At 45.4% G+C, this 17,273-nt stretch overlaps 1 protein-coding gene across 5 annotated transcripts in view; it reads right to left on the bottom strand.

Moving 5' to 3' along the window:
* The window catches only part of PDCD10 (programmed cell death 10), a 145,924-nt gene that overhangs the window by 6,584 nt on the left and 122,067 nt on the right, over positions 1 to 17,273 (bottom strand). The window lies entirely within an intron of this gene.

The following is a 17,273-nucleotide window of genomic DNA, read 5'->3' as shown; positions in this document are numbered from 1 at the left end:
TAATGAACCCAATGAGAGTGGCATGGATGCAGAGGCAAATGAAAGGGGAGTGTAGTACGAGGATGCAGGTCGGATGAAAGCCCACGCTGTTGCTCACTGATAAATATGATGGCTGATGGCTTTGAAGTATCCCTCATGGTCACTTGTAATATTGAATGTAAACAAAAAGTTGGCCTTGGAATCTTAAAGGCTGTGCACAGGATGTCTGCGTATTTATGTCTGCTGCAATATCTGTTGTAAAAAACACCAAAAATAAAGTTTTAAAAATAAATAAAAAAATTCTGACAAAGGTGGGATTCAGATTTTGGAGAGAACCTACTGTAGACCGAGCTGACCATCCACAGGTTGTTCCTTTGTGCGGTCTATGGAAAAGCTCAGCACCCTCTTGGGGTCTGGACGACGAAGCTCCTATTCCTCTTTTGGCGGATGATGCAGGGTAAAACACACTGGCAGAGTGATGAGTGATTGGCCAACATAAATGGAAGTCCTGAATATGGCAGAAGTCCACCGGGCTCTCGGCACCAATTTGATCTAAAAGAAGGTGGTGTAGGGCAGCTGCACCAACAGCCCCATGCCGCTTACGGAGCGGCGGCAATTTAAAAAAAAAAAAAAAAAAAGGACTTTTTCTTCAAAATTAAGAGCCTCAAGAAGCAGGTGTGCAACAGCTCAAAAAGCATGCAAATAAGAAATGTCAAGATCAGATTCAGGTCCAAATGAGGCATCACAAACCATTTGGAGGGAAATGTGGGTCAAACATTTAATAAAACGCATCACAGCGAGTCACTTAACCAAGAATTGATGGTCCGGTGAACACAAAGGCAGAGGGAGCTGACAGAAAACCCTTCATAAACCAATGTCAATACCTTGGTGGGAAATTAGGAGACAAATATAAGAACACCAAAGTCTGGCTTGTAAGGCGTCTGTATTTCAGACACCACACAAGGCAACAAATTTCTCCTAGCACCCTTAATAGATTCACTTTGTAGATGGGCGTCTGGCCACAAGAACAACATCAGTTTGAAACTCAACTGCATTCAGTTTCCGCAGCTTAATCTCCATGTGTGTAGGAGTTTGCTTAAGACTGATGCACCGCACTGTCCTGTTGCCGAGAGAGAGGTTACTCCTAAAGTGGTAGCCTGATTGGAAGACAAATGCTCAGCTGCTCAGGAGCTCAGGGTACCACACTCTCCTGGCCCAGTTCCGAGCAGTTAGATGGTCTTCTTTCTGGGCTACTTTTATCTCTTTCAGAATCCAAGACAGGAAGGTAGCATTGTGAATCTTTACAGAAGCACCCTGTTTGTCTAGCCTTTATGAATCTCCTAATGAATGCTTAGAAGAACCTCAAGTGCAAAAGGATCTAGCCAACTCATTCACCACTGCTAGAAGGCACCCTGCACCACTACTATGTGCAGAGCCCACTTGTGATCTGCCAAGTGACATCTGCTACGCTTGTTCGTCCTGAAATTCAAAGACCCCCACCAGGTGATTGGTAATCAGAAAGATATTTTGCTGGTCCAGCCACATCCCGAACCGTAGGGCCTCCTGGCACAGACTCTACCCAGCCCAGCTTGATGAAGTCCCACATGTCACTAGCATACTTGCCAACATTTGAGAACAGGCGAGTAGAAAATTTGGGAGGGAACAAAAATGATATTCGGAGTAATAGATTTTCTGCACTGCTTGCTTTCAATTGAAGCAACGGAAATTTCAGTTGAGACAACTAAAATAAAATAATTATTTTGGCTTCAAAAATCAGGAGTATTCTGTCTGAATCTTGTCTATTGGCATATATGCAGCAGTGTTGTCCATGAGGACTAGCACCAACCTCCCTTTGATGGATGGTAAGAAGGCTTTCAGAGCCAAACTGATCACACAAAGCTCCAAAAAACAGATGTGGAATTGGCTCTCCACTACGGCCAGAAGCCTCCGATTGTCACTTCCCTCAGATGGCTGCCTTCAAATCCGCAGTGATGCACCTGTCACCAATGTTAAGTCTGAGGGGTGAAAAGAGGGTGGTTTGCTATAGGTTGGGTTGCCATCTGTATTGCCCAACAGAAGATCCGAAAGCAGTCTCTTGCGAAATGTGGATGGAGTGAGAGAAGCAGCCTTGATAGTGGATCCGCTGAAACTCGTGGTTCCACTGTAGTGCCCGCACATGCCACCTGGTATTTGGAACAAGGAGGCTACAGGAGACCAAGAAACCTTAAAGCTATCCCCACTGAGACCCAAGACTGTTCCCAAAACACTGAGGACACTTCCTAAATAGCCCATGGCTTGTTGCAGAGGAAACAATTCTCTGACCGCCTCAGTGTCCAAATTTGCCCCAATGAAGGTATTCATTGCATGGACTCAGGCGGGACTTTGGATCATTGATGGTGAAACCCAACAATGCCAGGAGTTTGACAGTCACCCGAAGGTAGTACATGAATGATGTGCAGCAAGCTCACCTTTAGCAGACAGTCATCAAGGTACCCTCAACCTTGGGAGCGACAGCTGACACCACTTTCGTAAACACCCTAGGGCAGGGGTCTTCAAACTGTGGGGCGGGGCACCCCTATGGGGGCCTCGGGTGATCCCAAGGGGGACTCCAGGCTCTGTCCACCAAAATAAGCATTATGCTCTGTAATGGGCAATTGCTAACATTTTTTTCCATTTATTCCCTTCCTGGTAGCATGTGTCAAAAGGGAAAGGACTCCAAATATTCTTCAAATCCCCAGACACACTGTAGATACTTAATAGATACAAATTAATAAAATAAATATGAAAAATTATGAAGAAGAAATACAACTTAACCACTCTCTTTAGTAGAACTTTAGGAGGAGGATAAGTGCAAAATATATTTTCCACTATTTGTCCTAAGGATTTTAACCATACCTACATATATGGCAATGAAACTTAAAAACAATTCATAATGTAACACAATTAATGTGTCGAGTGGCAAACCAACCTACTGAATTTGTTCCTATTTACAGGGTTTAGGAATTGTTTGTAAAGTATGGACTGGAATTGTCTGGAGTAGTGATTTTAGAGTGGAACCAAGTCTAATGGTGTTCTTCTTTGGAACGTTGATGTAACTTCATTCCTCCTTGATACGTTATGAAGTTCATCATCAACAGGCGTTTACCATTCAAAACTCTACCTACGAGGTATAAGTAAACTGTTCTGAGTTCTAGTATGGCGTTGTGAGCAGATTCCTCAGAGAACAGGAAAAGGACTGAAGAAGTTTTAAATGAGTTTATGCCAGCCCTAGAGGGAGGCATCTGTTGAAATGTCAGCTTTACATAAAATAACTTATAAAATGGATTAGTCAGTCTGCAGTGGAGCAAATGCAGAATTAATAAACTTGTTTAATTTTCTCAGTCACCCTTTACCTATACAATGCTCAGCCAGACACTTCTATCTCGTTATTAATGCAAGTGGGAATATTTAACAGGACTATGTGACACTCCCTATTTAAAAAAACTGGCTTCATCAACAACTGCAAATTGCATAATCATTTAGTTAAATGTGGTTAAAAATGTAGAACAGGCCCAATTCTCAAGATTCTAATTAAAGTGAATGAAAAATAAGGAAAATGCTACATACCAGAATGCATCTGTTCTTGGCATGCAGAGCTGCAGAGATTCACACTCTGTGCATAGATCGCCATCTGTTGTTGGGCTCGGATGCTTGCACCTTGTTGTCTTGGAAGAAGTCTTTTGTAGTCACGAGATAGGTGACTCCTCCCTTGGACGATAGTGCGCATGGGCATCGACTCCATCCTCAGATTGTTTTTCGCCATGAAGGGAAATGGAGTTTGTAATAAACAGAAAGATGTCCATGAAAATGTATCTAAGTAAGATAACACTGGAACAGATACAGGTTCCGGGGAGGTGGGTGGGCGTGTGAATCTCTGCAGCTCTACATGCCAAGAACAGATGCATACTGGTAAGTAGCATTTTCCGTTCGTGGCATATGAGCTGCAGAATTCACACTCTGTGCATAGACTGTACAGCAGTGTCTCCCCTAGCGGTGGTCGCCTGTATCGGTTGCAGTGGTTTGAAAAAGTGACACAAGAACAGCTTGGCCTACAGAAGCTTGTTGCTTTGCCTGCACATCTACACAATAGTGTTTGGTGAAGGTGTGTGTTGTAGACCATGTTGCTGCCTTACAAATGCCTTCTAGGGGAATGTTCCCTAAGAATGCCATGGAAGCTAGTTTGCATGTTGAATGTGCTCTAGGGGGAATTGTTAACGTACGTTTTGCTTTGTGATAGCATATTTGAATACATTTTACTATACACCTGGCAATTCCTACTTTGGAAATTGGATTGCCTTTATGAGGTGGAGAGAAAGCTACAAACAGTTCCTTTGTATTCCTAAAGTTTTTAGTCCTGTCTATGTAGTAAAGTAAAGCTCTTTTGACGCCGAGCGTGTGAAGAGCCCTTTCCGCTACAGAATCAGGATTTTGGAAAAATACTGGCAACTCTACTGATTAAGGTGGAAAGCAGAGATTACATTGGGAAGGAATTTTGGATTTTTCCTAAGAACCACCTTGTTACGATGTATTTGTAAGAATGGTTCTTGTATGGTTAAAGCCTGGATCTCACTCTCCTGAGAAAGGTGATTGCGACAAGGAAAGCTACTTTCCATGTAAGGAATTGTAATACGCATTTTTGAAAAAAGGCTCAAATCGGGGACCCATGAGTCTAGTAAGAACAATGTTTAGGTTCCACACTGGAGAGGGTGCCAGTCTGGGTGGAATTATCCTTTTAAGGCCTTCCATAAAGGCTTTGATAGCAGGCACTCTAAACAATGACAAATGTTGTCTGTTTTGTAGGTAGGCTGCAAGGGCAGCCAGATGTAATCGTATGGATGAGTAGGCCAGATTGCATCTTTGTAGGAGTAGCAAATAGCAGATAAGGTTTTGAATTGAAGCATCCAATGGGTCAATTTTGTTCTTATTGCAGTAAATGACGAATCTCTAACATTTAGCTGCATAGCAAGGTCTAGTAGTGGGGCATCTGGCTTCTTTAATAATGTTCATACAGTCCAGTGGGAGGTTGAGGTAACCGAACTCTAGGATTTCAGGAGCCAGATCGCTAGATTCAGTTGTGCTGGATCTGGGTGCCTTATCTCTCCATGGTTCTGCGTTAGCAGCTTTGGGGAGAGACGTAATTTTTGGTGTGGAACTACTGAGAGTTCGAGTAGTGTTGTGAACCATGGTTGCCGTGCCCATGTTTTAGCAACTAGGATCATTTTGAGAGACTGTTTGAGCTTGCGTACTACTAGTGGAATGAGCGGGAGTGGCGGAAAAGCGTACGCAAATCTGCCTGACCAGTTCATCCATATCACATTGCCCTTGGACAACGGGTGTGGGAACCTGGCGGCGAAGGTTGGGCATTTTGCGTTTGCATGTGTGGCGAACAGATCCATGTCTGGTGGGCCACACCTCTGGAAGAAGGGTTGAAGAACTTGCGGATGAAGTTCCCATTTGTGTATCTGTTGAGTCCGACGACTTAACAGATCCGCAATCTGATTGTTCACACCTGGAAGATGTTCTGACAGAAGATATAGGTTTTGTGGAATGGCCCATCTCCATATACTTTGCGCTAGATGAGACAGTTGCAAAGAGTGTTGCTCCTTGTTTCTGTATGTAATACATTGCTGTCATATTGTCTGTGCGAACTAGCACAGCTTTGTAGAGATGTGTTTGGAATGACTTTAACGCTAGAAACATTGCCAGTAATTCTAGGTAATTGATGCGGAACAGTTTTTGTTGAGTGGTCTACCTGCCCTGAATTGTGTGGTTTAGGAGTTGGGCTCCCCAGCCGGTGAGTGATGAGTCTGCTGTTAGAACTATCTGTGGAACTGGCTCTAGGAACGGCCGCCCTCTGGAAAGATTTTGTGTGTTCCACCACTGCAGAGAGCGATGTGTGCGGCTGTCCACCAACACCAGATCTGTAAGTTGACCTTCAGCCTGGTTCCACTGACGTGCTAAGCATTCCTGTAAAGGGCGCATCTGAAGTCTTGCGTGAGGTACAGTGAAAATGCAAGAGGCCATCATTTCTATGAGTTGCAAAAACACCCGTGCTTGGAGAGAGTGTTGCGGCTGAAACTTGGAGATGGTTTGCATACTGGTTATCCTTCCTGGATTGGGGTTTGCTAGAGCTTTGGAAGTGTGTATTGTGGCTCCTAGATACGGATGTATGTAGGATGGTTGAAGATGTGATTTGGTGTAGTTTACTGTGAACCCCAAGTTGTGTAGCAGCTGAATGGTTTGATGAGTGTGGTTAACACACTGGTGGTATGACTTGGCTTTTATGAGCCAGTCGTCGAGGTATGGAAATACATGGATTTGTTTTCTTCGCAAGTGTGCTGCAAGGCACTTTTTGAACACCCTGGGTGCTGTGGACACCCCAAATGGAAGGACCTTTAACTGATAGTGTTGGCCGTCCAGAGTGAACCTTAGTTATTTTCTGTGAGCAGGGTGTATGTGAATATGAAAGTATGCGTCCTTGAGATCTAGTGTGGCAAGGAAGTCGCCTTGTTGAAGCAGTGGAAGGACTTGTTGATGAGTGATCATGTGAAAATGATCTGACTGTATGTAGACATTGAGGGGTCTGAGGTCCATTATTGGCCTTAGGGTGCCTTCTTTTTGGGGATTAGGAAATATAGGGAGTAAACTCCTGTTCCTTGATGTTGTATGGGGACTGGTTCCATTGCATGCTTCTGAAGCAGTGAAAGAACTTCTTGTTTGAAGAGTGTCAGATGTTCCGTGGACATTGGGCGCTGCTTGGGTGGTATATTGGGTGGAGTTGCTGTAAGTTCCAGGCAGTAACCATACTGGATAATTTGTCTTACCCACTTGTCTCTGGTGATGGATTGCCAGACAGGTAGGAACTGTGAGAGTCTCCCTACGACCGGAGTGGAATGGTCTGGAGGGAGTGGAGGGAAGTCTCTGTTTATTAGAGGGAGAGGAGCGAGTATTGTTGTTACCTCGGCCTCTTCCTTTGTTGGTATTCCATCTGTATCCACCTCTAAAATATCCTCTGTTAGGGGGATGTTTGTGTGGGGTTTTTGAATGAAGAAGAAGCAGTGTCTGCACTGATATTTTTGGATGCGCCTCTATAGAAGGAGTGCCGAAAGGAACCTCGTGTGGATGGAGACTGTAATGCTCCCATGGATTTAGCAGTCTCCGTGTCCTTTTTCATTTTTTCTAAAGCTGTATCCACAGCTGGGCCAAACAGTTGTTCATGATTGAATTGGTGATTGAGGATAGTTGTTTGTACCTCCTGTTTGAAGCCAGAGATGCGCAACCATGCATGACTTCTCAGTAACACACTAGTGTTAATGGACCTGGATGCGGTGTCTGCTGCATCAAGGGCACACTTGATGATGAATTAGTTATTAAGTTGCCCTCTTGAATTAAATCATTGGCCTGGGTCTTGTATTGATGAGACAAATGCTGCAATAGGGTTTCTAGTTGTTCGCAATGAGCCCCATCATACCTGGCAAGTAATGCCTGTGCATTGGCTATCCTCCAGTGATTAGCTGCTTGGGCAGCAACTCGTTTGCCTGAAGCATCTAATAATTTAGACTCCTTGTCTGGAGGTGGAGCATCACCGGAGGTTTGAGAGTTGGCACGTTTTCCAGCGTTGGTGATCACTAGAGAATCCAAAAGGTAGTTGACCCTTGATGTAGGTAGGATCATTGGGAGCAGGTTTATATTTTTTGTCAATTCTGGGGTTGAGAATTTAGCCCTTACAGGGTCTTTGAATATGGCTGTGGCATGTTTAATGACGCCTTTTACCATTGGTAAAGTTTGCACAGTTTTTTGTGACTGTGCAAAGGTGTCTATTAGGAAGTCTTCCGCTGTAGGGTCCAAATACATTTGAACACCATGGTACTGGACAGCCCTGTCTATAAACTGGCTAAAACCAATATTGTCATCTGGGGGAGATGGCTTTGCTGGGTATGCATCGGGGTCTGGGAGGTCTGGAGGGCCTACTGGGTAATCATAAACATGCCAATCGTCCTGTGGTACATCTGGGTCGTCCTCAGGATCAGTGAAAGGGTCATTGTTCCTCCCCCACCCCCTAAATCATCATCCTGTGGTGGTGGGGAGTATGGTGAAATTATGGGAGTGTGTGATGGCGAGAAAGGTTCAGGAGGAAGAACAGGAGAAGAGGGTCATAGAGGTGAAGTAGCACAGTCTCTTTTCTTTGGAGGCATCTCAGGGATGTTAGGGGTGTCAAGTTTCCTCTTCTTGTGTGGAACATTAACCACATGTCCTGTTTTGTGGTAGACTTGGAGTGTTTTTTGCTTCGGATCAATGGGATCCGGTCGAAAAACTTCTTCCTCTTTGTTAGTCGCTTTCGGCGCCGATTTTTTCGGGTCCAAGCGACGTTTAGATTTGTGCTCTAGAACCTTCGAAGGGGTTTTTGGATCCTTCGGCTTCGATGTTGAAATCTTTTTCAGCTCAGAATTTTTTGGTTTCGGATCAGAGGCCTTCTCTTTCAGCGCAGAGGTGCTCGGTGCAGGTTGCTTTCTGGGGACTGCGGCAATAGGATGCGCTCCCGGCTTTGGTGTCGATGGTGTCTGCGGAGCACTGATAATGCGGTTTGGTCAGTGCCGAGCCGCCGGAAGGCTTCTCGTTTGTCTTCGGAGCCGGGCCCAGGGGCAGGTCTTTTGAAGTTTTCTTTCAGTCGCGACTGGGGCCAGCAGGCGAAGTCTTGACCGGAGCCTTCTTTTTGTCAGGTGGGGATGGGGTAGGGGCAGTTGTCCTCACTCGTTGACCTGGAGTGATGTGGTCGGCTGAGTCATCTGCCTCAGAAACGATTTCCAGATCCTCCGAATCCTCCTCCGGGACATCGGGGCCTTCGCTGAAGATGTCCTCCGGCACCAGAGCGGTTTGCTGCGTCATAACGTGTCGTCAGGCCCGGCGATCACGGATAGTTTTCTTGGATCGAAAAGAGGGGCAGGCTTGGGAATTACTCTCCTTGTGCTCGGGCGAGAGGCAGAGGTTAGAGATCTTGAGGTGGTCACTGTGTGGGAAATTAGCTCCACACTGGGGGCATGTTTTAAATGGAGTCCTTTCCATTAGTTGTAGGCCCGAAAGGAGTTGATAGGCCCAGCGGCCCGCGTCGATAACTGGAATCGGGTATTTTGAGGAGCGCGTCGAAAAGGCACGCGAACGAAATACCGTTGAGTTTCTTTGATGATTTGTGTGTCAAAAAGGTTTGGAAAACACTGAACCGAAGAAGTTACATCCGAACCAGATGGCGGAAAAAAATAATCTGAGGATGGAGTCTATGCCCATGCGCATTATCGTGCAAGGGAGGAGTCACCTATCTCATGACTACAAAAGACTTCTTCTAAGACAACAACAAGGTGCAAGCATCTGAGTCCAACACCAGATGGCGATCTATGCACAGAGTGTGAATTCTGTAGCTCATATGCCTCGAACATCAACGTTCTAATTTAAACAAGTCAGTATTGGCAATGCAGTATTTTCTTTTATGATTTGATGGATACAGATGCTTTGGGCAGCTGCATTCACTCAAGACAAAGGCTGAAGAAAACACTAATACCATATGCAGGTAATCCTGATGCTCGAAAACAACAAAAAATAGTATACCTATATATTTTTTTTTTTAAAGCAGCAATATCATAATTGTTGCTTCTAGCGCACATTTGTGCATTTTATTAATTAGACATATGTCAGACTTTCCACAATTATAACAACTCAATTCTGGCAGGACAAAATTTAAATCAATACATTTTGGAAAACATATAAAAGGAGAATGTTACATACCCAGTAAGCATCTGTTTGTGGCATGCAGAGCTGTAGATCCACATGCTAAGTCTGCCATCTAGCGTTGGACTTGGAAGTGTGCTAATTCTTTTTCTTGGAAGAAGTCTTTCGAGTCCCAAGGTGTAGTGACTGACTCCTCCTCAATGCGCATGGTCCTCAACTTAACTGTTAAATTGTTTTCTGCTGGACAGGTGAGGATGCAGAGTAAAGGATGAGGTATAGCGAGAGGATGATGCGAAAAGAATCTAATGTTTAATGTAGATAATTGCAACCAAGTGAGGTTTCTAGGGAGGAGGGTGGGCTCATGTGAACCTACAGCACTACATGCCACAAACAGATGCTTACTTTGTAAGTAACATTTTCCGTTTGATGGCATGTGTGGCTGTAGATACACATGCTTAGGACGGACTGTAACGTAGTTTTTCTCCCAAAGCAGTGGCTAATCTGTATTTGTTGCATCCGTTTGAAATAAAGTTCTCGGAACTGATTGGCCTACATCAGCTTGTTGACGGGCCAAGCCATCTACACAGTAATGTTTTGTAAATGTGTTCTGTGTGGTACATGTTGCTGCTTTACATATGTCAGCCATGGGCATATTCCCTAATAATGCCATGGGGAAGCTCCCTTTGTGTGAGCAGAGTAAGCTTTGGGGGGAGGGGGGGGGGGGGGGGGAGGGGGGTAGGTAGAGTTTGTTTGCCTTTAGCATAACAAGATTGGATACATTTTACAATCAAACGTGAAATATTGGATTTCGAAATGGCTCTTCGTTTATGTGCTCTAGAGAATGCAAGTTGTTGTGCTTTCCAAAACTACTGAGCTATGTCAATATCATACATAAGAGCTCTTTTTACATCCAGTGTGTGTAAAGCTCTTTCCGCAAAGGAGTCAGGTTGGGGAAAGAATACTGGTAACTCAATAGATTGATTTAGGTGGAACTGGGAGACCACTTTTGGTAGGAATTTAGGGTGAGTGCGTAGTACCACTTATTCCTTATGCAGTTGGAAGAGTAGTTCTTCCGAAGTTAATGCCTGAAGCTCTCCAACTGGTCTGAGTGAAGTGACTGCAATGAAAAATGTAACTTTCCAGGACAGAAACAGAATAGGGCATGTGCGAAGAGGTTCAAATGGGGGGACCCATTAACCTTGTCAGCACACTGCTGAGATTCTAAGCAGAGGTCGAAGAGACCCTATATGCGGGATACCTTTTGAGGGCCCCCTAGAAAAACTATGATCACAGGAATTCTGAACACAGGACTGGTCTCTATTTTGCAGGATATGTGGCAACTGCTGCTATGTGTAGCCTTATAGAAGTGAAAGCTAACTCAGAGGTATGTAAATGGAGTAACTAGCTGACAAAGCTTTGAGCATTTGCTGTTAAGGGTTCAATATGTTTTGAATGACAATATTGAACAAAACTAACTAACGCATTAACAGGCTCTTTTAGTGGGTCTTCTTGCTTCCTTAAGAATATCCATACACTGTTGAGGTAGATTAAAGTATCAAAATTATACGACCTCAGGAACCAAATTGCAAGATTGATAGATCTGGGGTTCGGATGCCTTACTGCTCCCTGGCTTTGAGTTAGAAAGTCCTGCCAGTTAAGAATTTAGGAAGTACCTAGTGGGGGTCTACCGAGAGTTCCAGTGGTGTGGTGAAACATGGTTTTCCCATATGGGAGCCACTAAGATGAGGGTCAGAAACCTCTGCTGAAGTTTGCAAATCACAAACAGAAGCAGTGGGAGAGGTATAAAAGTGTAAGCAAATATTCCTGACCAACTCATCCACAGTGTGTCGCACCTGGACTGTGTGGGAACCTGGAGGTGAAGTATGGGCATTTGGTGTTTTCTGCTTTCGTAAACAGGTCTATGTCTGGGTGACCCCACTGCTGGAAGACTGGGTGGAGAACTTGTGGGCTGAGCTCCCACTTTTGGACTAGTCTCCTGCTGCGGAGATCCACAAAACAAATGTCCACCCCAGGTATTTACACTGCTAAAACGTGAATGTTGTGTCTGAGAGCATACCTCCAGATGGTCTGGGCTTTGTGAGATAGCTGAGGTGACCTGGGGCTCCCCTACTTTTGCAGATAATACATGGTAGTCATGTCTGTTTTGATGAGAACCACCATGCCAGAGATGTGAAGGAATGCTTTTAGCGCTAGATGAACAGCTAGCAGCTCTAGGTGATTGGCATGGAGAGCAGTTTGACTGAGTGTCCAGTGGCCCTGTACAGTCAACTCCTGTGAGTGGGCTCCCCAACCAGTAAGTGATGTTGCTATGGTGCTCCGTGGAACTGGATCCAGGAAAGGCCATCTCTTTAGAAGATTGTTGGAGTTCCACCACTACAGACAGTGGCAAGCTTAATGGCTCACCAACATTAGATCGTATGCCCAGGGGCGTTTTTGCACTAGGGTCTCAATAGACTAATCTGCCAAAGGCCCACGATCAGGGAACTATAAGGAAAGAGCAAATAACCAGATTTTAAGATGCTTTCTGAAAGTCTGCATATTTGGCTGGCATCTAAGGTGCCAAGGCATTTGCTTCTAGAGCTTCCAGCTGACCATCCTCTTGATTTCATTGCTGCTGTAGGCATTCTTGCAACACTCGCATATTGAGTCTTGCATGACGAACTATGAGAATACAGGATACCGGGATTCCTAGGAGACATTTGGTCAGGCTGAAACTGTGAAATAAGTCCTTGGAAGGATTGAATTCTTGCTGTATTTAGGTATGCTATCCGCCTGTGGAAGTTGAGGATGGCTCCCAGGTAAGGTATCTGGAGGGGTAGCAGGTGAGATTTGATTGTGAAACCTGGTTGGTAGAGTAGGTTTATGGTAGTTTGAGTGTGTGAAAACACTTCTGATGGTTTGTGCTCGATAAGCTAGTCGTCCAGATAAGGGAAAACGTGAATGTTTCGCAAGTGCGCTTCTACTACCGCTAGGCATTTGGTAAGGCTGTGGTCACCCCTAATGGAAGCACTTTGAACAGAGTGTTGTCCGTTTAACACAAATCTGAGGTACTGACATTGTGCACGGTAAATTGGAATGTGAAAATAGGCATCCTTTAGGCCCAAGGTGGCCATGAAGTTGCATTGTTGTAGTTGTCGGAGGTCCAGAATAGGCCTTAAAGATCCTTCCTATTTGGGGAGAAGGAAGTAAATTGAATAGACCCCCTGTGCCCGGTTGAGGAAATGGCACACGTTCTATTGTTCCTTTGTATAGAAAAGCTTGGACTTCCCTTTGAGCAGCTGCTGATGGACTGTTGACAGTCTGCTGATGTGGGGTGGAATATCTTGAGGTGTGGAAGTGAGCTCCAGGTAATAACCATGTTGGATAACCAAAACCCATTGGTCTGTGGTGATATTCCACCAAGAGAGAAAAAACTGCTGAAATCGTCCTCAGACAGGGGCAGTGTGATTTGGGGGGGGGGGGAGGGGGGGGGATGGATGGTGGGCAAGTCAAGGTTTTGTGGCGGTGGAAAATTTGGAGAAACCGCCCCTACTTCTGCCTCTGGAATTCTTGCTTCTGTAAGCGCCTTTATAGTATCCCCTAGGCAATGTGGTCTGCGACTGGGGACGCTGGTATGGCTGCTCCACAATAAAATTGAGCTATGAAAAGTACCTAGTTGCATCTGCAACGCCCCATAGCTTTGACAGTTTCATTAACTTTTTTTCATTTTCTCACGTAGAGTATCCACTTGAGGGCCAAAGAGGTGTTCACCATCAAAGGAAAGTGCAAGGATGTTTTGTTGCACTTAGGGCTTAAACCCTGAAACCTTAAGCCAGGCATGTTGTCTGATAAGCACGCTAGTATTGAAGACTCTTGCAGCTGTATCAGCTGCGTCGAGAGTCGAGCGCATAGAAGTATTAGGAACTAGCTTGCCCTCTGAAGCAATCTCCCTTGCTCATTTCTTATATTTTACTGGGAGATATTGGAGGAGCTCCTCCATTTCACCCCAGTGTGCCCTGTCATAACAGAAGAGGAGATCAAAGGAGTTTGCCAGATATTTGGGAATTAGCCATTTCCAAGTTGTTGCGACTACTAAAGCGGTACAAAAGGGGGTGGTGATGGACGGAGCATCAGAACCAATCAAACACTCACACCCAGTCAACAGATCTGGGTTTGATCCATCACCGTTCTTTAGCCCACTCTGCCACCCCAGTTCAGACGTGGCCATATGCAAATCAGTCTGACCCTGTGCCTCATGGGAACAGTCCAGCCCGAACTGCCAAGCCATGCCTTCCCTCACTCGTTCATTGCAACTGAGGACGCCGCGCGATAACGTGTAATTTCACGGATCCGTTTTACCCGCAATTCTATCATGATTGCCTACCTACCCCGGAACGGTTTACATTGACCATGGACCGGAGCTAGAAATCCCTTTTGCCCGTCTCCATATTCTAACAGGCAATTCCTTTAAACACCAGGCTTGTTCATTGTCTCGTCCTGATGATGATCCTTGTATCCTTGTAATAGGATCGAAACGTCGTCGACCCCAATCTAGACAGCATGCACATCAGTCCATTATGAAAAAAAGTGCACTGTTTGTAGAAAGAAAAGCTTAAAACATTGGATTTCGTAATTAAGCTCTGCTTGTCCTGCCTGTATTGTTTGTTTGCTCTGTATTTGTTTTCTTCCCCCTACGGATACAGGACTGTGTCCCACCTCTGTTTTACTGTTGAGTATTGTTATCTTTTTTCATTGAAGAATTAAATTGGATGTCCGGCTGGACATTCCTAAAAATATAGTTTCGATTCTGTACTATATTCATCCCCCCCATTCCTTAAACCAAATTGAGGACCACTGTTTGCTTAAAATCAAAAAAAAAATTCCCTGGACCGGAAACAAGCTTCCTAGGACCGGTTTCTGGCATTTCAGCCGTCTTCAGCCAGGCTTGCTTGAATCCAGTGGCAAAGTGAGCAAGGGACTCACGTCTGAGCATACCATGCCAACTTATGGCGAACAAAGCGGTACAAAAGGGGGTGGTGATGGACGGAGCATCAGAACCAATCAAACACTCACACCCAGTCAACAGATCTGGGTTTGATCCATCACCGTTCTTTAGCCCACTACGTCACCCCAGTTCAGACGTGGCCATATGCAAATCAGTCTGACCCTGTGCCTCATGGGAACAGTCCAGCCCGAACTGCCAAGCCATGCCTTCCCTGGACCGGAAACAAGCTTCCTAGGACCGGTTTCTGGCATTTCAGCCGTCTTCAGCCAGGCTTGCTTGAATCCAGTGGCAAAGTGAGCAAGGGACTCGCGTCTGAGCATACCCTGCCAACTTATGGCGAACAAAGCGGTACAAAAGGGGGTGGTGATGGACGGAGCATCAGAACCAATCAAACACTCACACCCAGTCAACAGATCTGGGTTTGATCCATCACCGTTCTTTAGCCCACTACGTCACCCCAGTTCAGACGTGGCCATATGCAAATCAGTCTGACCCTGTGCCTCATGGGAACAGTCCAGCCCGAACTGCCAAGCCATGCCTTCCCTGGACCGGAAACAAGCTTCCTAGACATGGCTTGGCAGTTCGGGCTGGACTGTTCCCATGAGGCACAGGGTCAAGACTGATTTGCATATGGCCATGTCTGAACTGGGGTGACGTAGTGGGCAAAAGAACGATGGATTTAACCCAGATCTCTTGACTGGGGGAGAATGTCTGCATTGTCAGCATTCCGTCCATCATTTGTTTGTTGTAACGCTTTTCGCCCAAAGTGGGATGGGTATGCCCAGACGTGGGTCCCGTGCTCACTACGCCACTGGAGTCAAGCTATCCTGGCTGATGACGGCTGATAGCCAGAAACCGGTCCTAGGATGCTTGATTCCGGTCCAGGGAAGACATGGCTTGGCAGTTCGGGCTGGACTGTTCCCATGAGGCACAGGGTCAAGACTGATTTGCATATGGCCATGTCTGAACTGGGGTGACGTAGTGGGCAAAAGAACGATGGATTTACCCCAGATCTCTTGACTGGGGGAGAATGTCTGCATTGTCAGCATTCCGTCCATCATTTGTTTGTTGTAACGCGACTACTAAAGAGGCAGAGAATAGTTGGCCATTTATGTCTATTGGGTTCGTAGGGAATAGCTTATACTTTTTTTTTTTTTAATCAACCCTTAGTGTGACGACACTAGCTTTGACCGTTTCTTAAAAAATATCTGGTGTATGTCACAGCATACCTTTGAGAATCAGCAGATATTGTGCCAAGCGTTGGGATGAGGAGAGAGTCGCGATTAAAACCAGCTTCTTCAAACCTTAATTGTGTTTTGGCTGGCTTTTCTTTTGTATGAAGCGGTATAGCCAGGATGCAACCAGTCCGGTTGTATAACCAGCTGTTTTTGTCTCGAGTTGAAGTGTTCCTCTAACTGTTGAAGCATTGTTTCGACAGGATTGGAGCTGGCTTTTTGTTTGGAGACTACGTGAGATTTAGACTCCGAAACAGCTTTCAACACCAATTGTTTCGATGCCGAGGGTCTTGAACCCAAGGTACTTGGTTTCGGCGCCAAAGATGGTTGATTTTTCGGCGCCAGGTCTTTCGCCTCGGAGTCTCGGCTCGAGGCAGACGACTAGTGACTATGAAGTTTGTGCTGCTCTTTAGGTGCCAAACCATGGGCTAGGCGTGTCCGATACGGCTGTTTGGTATCGACCATGGTCCGAGGGTGGTGGTGGTGGCCGGTGCACGTACTTTGGTCAATCGTGGATGGTTAGTTGAGGCTGTAGCTTGGATTGAGGGGGGTACAATACACAGACTGTCCTGGTGAAAGGTCCTGGATCTCGAGGTCGGATCCCGCACTGTTGCCATGCGAAAAGGAGCCCTTATACGCCACCAACACTTAAGCGTGGGCCTCTGTCCTCTTAAGGGTGTGATATGCCATATATTACTGAAACCTGGACGTAGAACGACTCGTACCATGACCTAACGAGCGCATTTCTGGAAGGCTCTAAAGTTTTGTTTCTACCCTGCAATAAAGCAACTTAAAAGATTTGTGCAATAAATTGAGTGGATTCTATCAAGCAGAATCACTGGGCTGTTCCTTACCTATAACGCCCTCCGAATCTATAGTGGGAATTTTATGCGATTGTCCCAGGATCTTCATCTAATTTTGCAGATTCGCTGTTGGACTGCATTATGTCATTAATATGAACCCATGCAATTTTTATTATAATACTTAGATTTCGCTATGAATAACTGAGTGATCATGTGAAACACATGGTAGTGGGTAAGCTAAGCCTTTTAAGTACTCTTCTCTAGAGACAAATCACATTTTCTGAACCTAAGCATCACATGTGCCCCTGGCTTTTAAAGCAACTGCTCTTCGAATCACCACGAGTTGCAGCGGTTCTGTAGCAGATGCAGGTGTTTGATACCCCATGACAAATCTTGCTAGCGTGGATGGGGATGGCAAGGGGAGGGTCACAGGGGATAAGAACAAATGTTACTTACCTGTAAACTGTGGTTCTCCAGTATTGGTGTCTTTCA

Source organism: Triturus cristatus, chromosome 11 (assembly GCF_964204655.1).
Source record: "Triturus cristatus chromosome 11, aTriCri1.1, whole genome shotgun sequence".
NCBI classification, from domain to species: domain Eukaryota; kingdom Metazoa; phylum Chordata; class Amphibia; order Caudata; family Salamandridae; genus Triturus; species Triturus cristatus.
This window is presented reverse-complemented; position numbering and strand designations above follow the sequence as displayed.